The sequence below is a fragment of the Papio anubis genome, chromosome 10 (genome assembly GCF_008728515.1).
Source record: "Papio anubis isolate 15944 chromosome 10, Panubis1.0, whole genome shotgun sequence".
Lineage (NCBI taxonomy): Eukaryota > Metazoa > Chordata > Mammalia > Primates > Cercopithecidae > Papio > Papio anubis.
The window spans coordinates 54,403,623-54,413,484 of record NC_044985.1 but is presented as its reverse complement, the minus strand read 5'-3'; positions in this window follow the sequence as shown (position 1 = coordinate 54,413,484).

The window sequence follows — 9,862 nt, the reverse complement described above, 5'->3', positions numbered from 1 at the left end:
GCAATACCCCCTTCCTCTCACAGCCTGGGGAGGGCTAATCTGAATTTCACGCTCTGATTTTGCTATTGCTAATGTCTGAGCTTCTTATGTGAGCTTCTCCACATTGCTTGTATTACCTCTCCTTTTCGGTTACAAAGCTATTCTCGCATTTCAACCAAACTCATTTGCAACCTATTACCTTCCACCTCTATAGTCTCTGTAGTTACACCCAGTAACTACGAGGAAACCCACATATACCTAGCTAATTTCTGACTTTTCAAGCAAAGGGGGAGAACCAAAAGTACATTTCTGTTGTTTTGCAACCATTTTTCTATAAATGCTAATGGAGGTAATTCAGATTTTGGAACAAAGGCTTAGCTCACCACACACTGCAGGTGTGAAAGGGTTGAAACAAAAGAGATGCTAACCCTAATGGTATTTCTTGTCATTAACAATTCTTTGATGTTCACACTGGAGCCTCCCTTTTATCTTTTAGTTTTTCAGCCATCTTTGTTAACACACAGCTCAATTGAATCTTTTTTTTTTCACCTCCCTCTGGCCTTTAAAGACATCTGCAAAATGTTTATGTTAAGTTAGTTTCCACTGCATCTTTTAGTACCAAGGCAAAGTAAAATGAGATAAAGCTTGTGAGGTTATTATTAAAACATCAGTAAGTTTCTATCATTAAGCTGAAGGGAAAGATCAATAAAAAAGGAGCACTTAATGTTACTTTAATAAGGATGCGTTTCCTGTAACAGGACTTGGGATTAACTTCAGTATCACTGAAGTGGGCTTTACAATAAGGAAGTTGCTGTGATCAGAAGAGTTTGACTTGCCCTTACTCAATTAAGCAGTTTGCAAGTACTTTGAATGTACTTGATCTATTATTTCCTGTTTTATTGAAAGCTTTCATGATACATATATTTAAATAATATTTTACTATAGCTTTTTCCCCCCTTGTGTCAGTCCCTGGCAGGCTGCCAAAGACTTTCTAAGGCAGGTTTGCCTGTCCTTCTGTCCATTTGGGATTAGGGGAAGGGAGAGGTGAGATGACAGGGAGTGGAACTGCAGCTTCAGAAAAGTTTGTTTAACTCACTTTGATGACAGCAAAATGTTGGGAACAGTCAACACTGCATAATATACCGCCCTGAGCTACTCAGCAGCAGGATCTGCAAATGTACAGTGGGTGCAAAGTGGAATCACATGTTTCACACCAAAATGGTCTGGCTGAGCTCACTATTCATGAGTATATTTTGTGTTTTTTTGAAGTAGAAATGTTTATTAATAGTCTCTGGATTAATATACCTTTCCTTTTAACTGTGGGTGGGGGGGGGGTGAAATTGTTTGCTTAACTAGTTAACACTTTAATCAGTAAGTGGTGATCTCTGGACAGTTGATTTGTTTCTGCTTGAAACTTGTTTTTTGGCAAGTATGAATTTGGAGCTAGTTAAAATCCTGAGTACAGCTGTAATAGACATGGTAACTTCCTCGGCCTTTATATATAGTCCAGCCCTAAATGTCAAATGCTAGGGAGAAGATAATCAGATAAAATACAAATTAATGTTAACAATGTAGCTATTTTATGATTTCTCCCTCATATTATTTAATAATTCTTAGTATTTATATGATGCTTTTCATCTTCAAAGCACTTTACAAATGTTAGCTAATTAACCAAGAGGTAATGAGGCCTGGACGATACTGCTGTAGTAAATTTTCCCTAGCTCAGATTATAAAGTAAAAATGAAGATGTATGTATTCATACATTTTTTAAAATAACATTAGGCAGTCTTAGAGAGTTTGTGAATCAGAGGCTCAGGCAATTCATCTTCTATGTATAACTTATGTCTCTCTATAAGAAAATCTTGGGCAATTCAGATGCTCATGAACTGTAAGGATTTTCCCATCTAGCAGGTGGTTGGCAAACTTCTTTCATCTTAGCCTTGTCTGTTCTTACTCCTTGATATTTTTCACCTTGATCTCTCTCTTTCTGTCCAAGAACACAGAGAGGTCCAAAGGCAAGGACATTTACTGTTAGGAATTAGGGATAGACACCCATTTCATTTTTTCTCTGATTTTCCTATAGACAAAAGCTGGGTGAAATACATCCTAACGCACTTATGTTATTTTACGTAGCTTTGCATAGTGATGATAGGGCAGTTCAATTGCATTACTTGAGAATGAGTGTGTGTGTGCTGTGGATGGGTAGTCTGACTTTGTGGAAGGCCTAAATGATACAATTTTTAAAAAAGAAAAGGATATTTTATTCCATATAAAATATTATCATCTGATATAAAATGGACTCTTGTAAGAAAAATTAAGTCACTAATAAAAACATTGTAGTTCAAGAGTGCTGGCTCACACCTGAAATGCCAGCACTTCGGGAGGCCTAGGCAAGCAGATCACTTGAGCCCAGGAGCTTGAGACCAGCCTGGGCAACATGGCGAAACCCCATCTGTACTAAAAATAAAAAAAATTAGACAGACGTGGTGGCATGTGCCTGTAATCCCAGCTACTCAGGAGGCTGGGTAGGAGGATTACCTGAGCCCAGGAGGTCGAGGCTGCAGTGAGCTGTGATCGCACTACCACACTCCAACCTGGGCGATAGAGTGAGACCCTGTTTCAAAAACAAAAAATCCACTATAGTTTATAGACTTACATTACAAACTAATAAACATATCGCTTTATGAGACTGAGTTGCTAGACTCAGCCTCTGAGGGAAGGTCTTATTTTGCTGAACACATACTTTGGAAAAGCTACTAAAGCTAATCAGACTCTTATTCATGAATAAGATCCTCACAATTCAGAGGGAATTCAATTTAAACCACTGAAAGTCTTATATACGCTGTCTAATTAGCTCTAACTTAACAAGGATTTATCCTATTTGCTAATGGCTTCCCCGCTTCTTTCTGAGTTATGGTATTAAGCTATGTCTACATACCCTAAATTCAGGACTGACAAGTGATGGTTTCAGCCGGGGTGTTTTGTCCTCCAGAGACTTGGGAACATGCTGATACTATTTAGAAAAAGCCAGATAATGCCTGGTGCATGGTAGGCCATAATGTCCAGATGCTAGATTGAATCTTTTTACTTTTCATTCTGATATTTTTGAAGTCCTGAACACCCAGTATCAGTCCATATGCCTTCACAATAATAATAAATCACCAAAGGAAGAATCAATTACTAAGATGTACTGGATCTGGTTCTATAAATGTCTTGGTGATATGGTCTTTTTATTAACCCAGTGCCTGCTGACAGATTGTACATAAAATGTACCGTTATTGTAGAACTAGTTTCACCCAAAGAAATAAATTACACACTTAACTTGCCATGACATTAACTTGATCAAGTGGAGCTTACAATATGCTGGTCATGGAGAAGTGTTTCTATTATAAATCATGATCTTGTACCCCGCCTTTTATCCTTACGGATACCCTTAGCTTAATGTGACATCATGATGGCCCCACTCTTCAGATGGGGTGGAGGAGGGGTCAGGAAGGAGGAGAAACAAAATAAAAACTCATCCATAATGTCAATGACACCCACCCTCTTCCCTATTTGTAGGGGAAAGAAAGAAGGGAACCCCAGTGAAGAAAAGAAATGAATCCAATGCGTTCATGGTGTTAGTGAAATCTTTCAAATACTTCTTTGCTGATTTCACTGCTACTGAGATTATCAAATTCTTCAACTTCTACACGGAGAGATATTATCCTTAAAGCATTCTTTGCGATCATCCTCACTATCTCTGTATTTTTTTTTTTTTTGAGACGAAATCTCGCCCTGTCACCCAGACTGGAGTGCAATGGCGCGATCTCGGCTCACTGCAAGCTCCGCCTCCTGGGTTCATGCCATTCTCCTGCCTCAGCCTCCTGGGTAGCTGGGACTACAGGCGGACGCCACCACACCCAGCTAATTTTTTGTATTTTTAGTAGAGACGGGGTTTCACCATGTTAGCCAGGATGGTCTCGATCTCCTGACCTCGTGATCCGCCCGCCTTGGCCTCCCAAAGTGCTGGGATTACAGGCGTAAGCCACCGTGCCCAATTTTTTTTTTTTTTTTTTTTTTGAGACAAAGTCTCGCTCTGTTGCTCAGGCTGGAGTGCAGTGGTGTAATTTTGGCTCACTGCAACCTCCCGCTCCCAGTTCAGGCGATTCTCCTGCCTCAGCCTCCTGAGTAGCTGGGATTACAGGTGTATGCCACCACCACTGGCTAATTTTTTTGTATTTTTAGTAGAGATGGGGTTTCACCATGTTGGTCAGGCTGGTCTCGAACTCCTGACCTTGTGATCTGCCCGCCTCATCCTCCTGAAGTGTTGGGATTACAAGTGTGAGCCATCGCGCCCGGCCTATCTCTGTATGCTTTTTGTTTTTGTTTGAGATGGAGTCTCGCTCTGTCACCCAAGCTGGAGTGCAGTGGTATGATCTTGGCTCACTGCACCCTCTGCCTCCCGGTTTTAAGGGATTCTCCTGCCTCAGTCTCCCAAGTAGCTGGAACTACAGGCGCCCACCGCCACACTTGGCTAATTTTTGTATTTTTAGTAGAGATGGGGTTTCACCCATGTTGCCAGGCTGGTCTTGAACTCCTGACCTTGTGATCCACCCACCTCATCCTCCCAAAGTGCTGGGATTACAGGCGTGAGCCACTGCGACTGGCCTATTGCTGTATGTTTTATAGAAACTTGCTGTAGCCTGCAAGATGCATTGAGTCTTAGCATAAACTCCATTACCAAGAAAAGTTAAAGCCTTTTCTCCCTTCTCCCCAAGCTTTCCCCCAAATGCCTCACTCCCTTCTTTCACTAGAGCCCATTTGATTTAGATGAAGTAATAATTTTTTAAAATATCATTTTATTTTATTTTAAAATTAAATTGTATATATTTAAGATGTAGAATGTGATGTTTTCATAACAAGTTGTTGCTTCTAAAATGCCATATGGTATGCAATATGATACAACTTATGTTTTAAAGGCTTATATATGCCTGAAAAAGAAACTTTTTTTTTTTTTTTTTTTTTTTGAAATGGAGTCTCGCTGTTTCGCCCAGGCTAGAATGCAGTGGTGCGATCTCGGTTCACTGCAGCCTCTACCTCGCAGGTTCAAGCGATTCTTCTGTTTCAGCCTCCTGAGTAGCTGGGACTACAGGCACGTGCTACCATGCCCAGCTAATTTTTTTTGTATTTTTAGCAGAGATGGGGTTTCACTGTTTCAGCCAGGATGGTCTCAATTTCCTGACCTCGTGATCCGCCTGCCTTGGCCTCCCAAAGTGCAAAAAAATACTGTTTAACAGTAGAAATTAAGTAGGGAAGAAAGAGAGGCAACTTTTTACACTTTGGTATTATTTCCATGTTTTGTAATAAGGATGTAGACTTTAAAAATCATATTCTTCTGGCCAATTCTCTCATCTCCTTCAAATCTTAGCTCGAATGTCTCTTGCTCTGATCAGACCCACCCGGACCACCCTGTTAAAATTGCAATCCACTCTCTGTTCTCCCTTCTTTCCATGATCCTTATTAACTTCAAACATACTTAGAGTGACTGTACAATTTATTGATCAAATATGACCCTTCTGAGAGTGAAAGGCGTCATCAACTGGACTGAGGGGAGCCAGGGCAATGTCTACAATCTGAGTCTATCTGAAGCAAACCAGGATGTCGGGCACCTTTAGATACACCATGTAGCTGATTTTTTCATTATGCTTACCGGCCATCCCCCAACCTAAATTGAAGCTCCACTCACGGTGAGCAGAAAGAGGAGCAAGAGAAGGAGCTGAGGAGTGGCCAGGAAGAGCTGTGTTGAACTGAACATCTGATTTGGGTTTATTTGATAGCTGTCTCATGTAGATGGCATGAGACTGGAGGGCAAGGATATTTATTTCATCTTTCTGTCTAAAGCATCACAGAATACGTAGGAGTGTGGGGACAAAGGTAGGTTAAGAAGATGGAGAGAGAACCTGGCCAAGGATAGAAGAGTGGTCAGTGGAGCAAAAGGCTTCTGAGAGCAGCAGGATGAGGAAGAAAGGGACCCCTAGGTGTCAGTATGTTTAGGCAGCACAAGAACAGGATAGAGAGATTGAGGAAAACTTCTTGCAATAGGGATACTCGCATATATCATCTGTAATCATTATTAAGAAGTTTAGCTTCAGGGATAATTTGGAAGGAGATTCCTATTTCAGGGATAAATTCTGCCAGTTTTGTTAATCTTTACAGATCGAATGTGATATGTATATATGGAAATGTCTACAACAGAAATGTAAATGTTTTGCCTTCTCTGCTTTTTTCAGCGACCTTTCTTAGCCATGATCTAATGCCTACTCCTGCCCTGCATCTGGTCTTTAGTCTTTGTTGTTGCTGCTGCTGCTGCTGCTGCTTTTATTGTTTGGTTTTTAGCCCTACAGCCCTTCCCATATGATGAAAGGGAGAAAGGGTTTGGGAGAGACAGGGAAGCTGGAGAGAAGAGGGTGGGAAGAAGGTCCCACTCCAAGGTAAATTTCTGTCACTCATCATGGCGCTTTAAGGGCTTGAGTTTTAACAAACTCCATTATAATATTAGCCAAACTTGTTTAAATCAATGTTTTAGTTCATTTAAAGCTAAAGGCCTGTAAATTAATTCATAAATATTTCAACAGGGGTTCTCATACTTTTTTGTGCGTGGAAATCTCTTTGGCGTCTAGACTTTCCCTCACCCCACTACAGAGGCCCTGATTGGGCAGGTCTGGGTGGGCCCAGAGAAAGGTCTACTGTACTGAGCACTGCAGGCAGCTCTGAATTACTGGGCTGGGAGGCTCTTGGAGAAACACCGGCTTAGCATCGCTATTTTTACCGCTCCTGCCCTGGGTCAGGTCCCAAGAATCTCCTCTCATCTCTCTCCTATTTCTGAAGAAGAAAAGGTGGCTCCTGCCCCCAGTACTTCTCTCTGCCCTCCAAAGCTGAGAGGGACAATCAGGTTTCTGTGACCAGCCTCCCGCCCCATCTCTCCCATTCTATAGTTACCTGAAGTTCGCTGTTTTGTGTGTATGTGTGTGTTTACTTTTATTGTATATTTATTTTTCTAAACTCTTTGGCACAATTTTCTGGAGGCGGTCCAAGAGTCTTTTACTAAGCCAAATTTATATGGTGTTCCCCCCAAAATTGTTAGAAAAAAAGTTTTTCCTCCATTTCTCTCATTAGTAGTCTAGACTAGGGGTTGGCAAACTTTTTCTGTAAAGGGCCAATAGTAAATATTTTAGGCTTTGTAGGCCATAAGGTTTTTGTCATAACTATTCAACGCTACTGTTGTAGTGTGAAAGCAGCTATGGACAATATGTAAATGAATGGGTGTGACGGTGTGCCAATAAAACTTTATCTATAAAAAGACACTTTGGAGCTGGGTACAGGGCAATCAATATAGTCCTAGCTAACTGGGTGGCTGAGGCAGGAGGATAGCTTGAACCTAGGAGTTTGAGGCCAGCCTGGGCAACACAGTGAGACCTTCATCTCTAGTAAAAAAAAACCATGCTGGGCACGGTGGCTCACGCTTGTAATCTCAGCACTTTGGGAGGCTGAAGCGGGCGGATCACCTGAGGTCAGGAGTTCGAGACCAGCCTGACCAACATGGAGAAACCCTGTCTCTACTAAAAATACAAAATTAGCCAGGCATGGTGGTGCATGCCTGTAATCCAAGCTACTTGGGAGGCTGAGGCAGGAGAATCACTTAAACCCAGGAGGTAGAGGTTGCGGTGAGCCCGGATCATGCCATTGTTCTCCCGCCTGGGCAACAAGAGCAAAACTCCATCGCCAAAAACAAAACAATACAAAACCAAAAACACTGTGGGTTAGGAGCTTTGGCCCTTACAGGTGGTAGTTTGTCAACACATACCATTGAGAAATGCCACTTCTCTGAATGGCCAAGATGAGGAGCAAATTTTGCACGTAAGTAATTAAGGAAGTTGAGGCGGGGCGTGGTGGCTCATGCCTGTAATCCCAGCACTTTGGGAGGCCAAGGTGGGCGGATCACCTGAGGTCGGGAGTTTGAGATCAGCCTGGCCAACATGGTGAAACCCCGTCTCTACTAAAAATACAAAATTAGCTGGGTATGGTGGTGCATGCCTGTAATCACAGCTACTCGGGAGGCTGAGGCAGGAGAATTGCTTGAACCTGGGAGGCGGAGGTTGCAGCTCCAGCCTGGGCAACAAAAGCAAAACTCTGTCTCAAAAAAAAAAAAAGAAAAGTTTATAATATTTATTTTACTCCCTGGATAAATTTACTATTGGGTTGCTGGGGAGAAGCCCAATGAGTTATATGCTTGAATTTTTGGTCTGAATGTTCTTTGAATGAAAGCAGAAATGATCGCTAACCAAAAATCACGTGGCATAGGAATAGCATACTATTTCTAATTCAGGACTTTTGAAAATAAAGACTGTTAATTTAGAGTTATACTTGCACAATAGTTGGGTAACTGGCTGAGTTCTTCAGTTTAGTTTCTGAATATCAGAACTACAGCGAGAACTGATAGAGAAGTTGTCTTCCATTTTTCCTGCTTTCCTTTATCCCTGCAGGTTTTCTTTGCTTGTTAGTGTTCTTCCTGCTTTGTGTCTCCATCTGCCTTTGCAGTACATGCCCCACACTTCTTATTGCCCGCAGATCTCCAACAAACTTGCTTATCCCAATTCATTGTCTCAGGACCAGCTCTCAAAAGATAACTCATCTGAGGAACTAATTACAACCGAAGCATAGATTGTAAGAATAATTTTAGGCACTCTTCTATGGGAAAAAAGATGGCTCAGGGTGGTCTCCAAAGAGAAGACTCACATCATTTCCCCCATTGCCTTATTAATTGTCATCAAGAGATCGGAAATTTCTCTGCAAGGCTCTCTAAAGGCTAGTCCACGCTGCCTCAAGACCTTTGATAATTGTGTAAACTATTAATAATAGTTGTCTCAAAGATTCAGACTTCTTTCTACCTCTGCCTCCACTGCACCTTTGGCAATCTGGAGTCTCCACAACTTTCTTCATGGACCCACCACCAGGCCCCTTCTGTGAAGCTTCTTATGGAGGCTGGAGTTGTCTACATGGCAGTGTAAAGTAGTAATTAAGGACTCTGGAGTCGCTGCCCAGGCTCAAATCCCTGCTGCAAACTGTGAGGTCTTTGGTGAGTCACTAAATTGCTCTACACCTCAGTTTCTTATAAAAAATGTTACTAACAATGATGAAAACATTTATCTAATAGGTTACTTGTGAAGATTAAATGAAGCAGTAGGGGTAAAGCCAGGGCTTGGTACACAAGTACTCAATACATGTCAGTTATTGTTATTCTCAGATAGAAATGAGATAAAAACATCAGCTTTTTTTTTTTTTTTTTTTTTTTTGAGACAGTCTTGCTTTGTCACCCAGGGTGGAGTGCAATGGTGCGATCTTGACTCACTGCAATCTCTGCCTCCCCGGTTCAAGTGATTCTCCTGCCTCATCCTCCCAAGTAGCTGGGATTACAGGCATACACCACCATGCCTAGCTAATTTTCTATTTTTAGTAGAGATGGGGTTTCATCGTGTTGGCCAGGCTGGTCTCGAACTCCTGACTTCAGGGGATCCGCCTACCTCGGCCTCCCAAAGTGTTGGGATTACAGGCGCGAGCCACTGCACCTGGCAAAACCTCTTCATTCTAAGCAAGCTGTCTGTTCTGTGTGCTGACAAGGCTGTTCTTGGATAGTATATCGTTGGCAGTTTGGTCCAACGAGCACAGAATGCAGAAAAAATCAACCTAGATTCTTGACTCTGTTAGTGACTCACTGGATCTCTGTCTTGTCCTGTAAAGAGTGGATTGGCCTATGTATTTTCTAAGAATTCTTACTGTTCTAAAATATAGCCTTTGTGTGTAGAGGGCAGTGATATGGCATTACTTATGTCTCTACACTGTG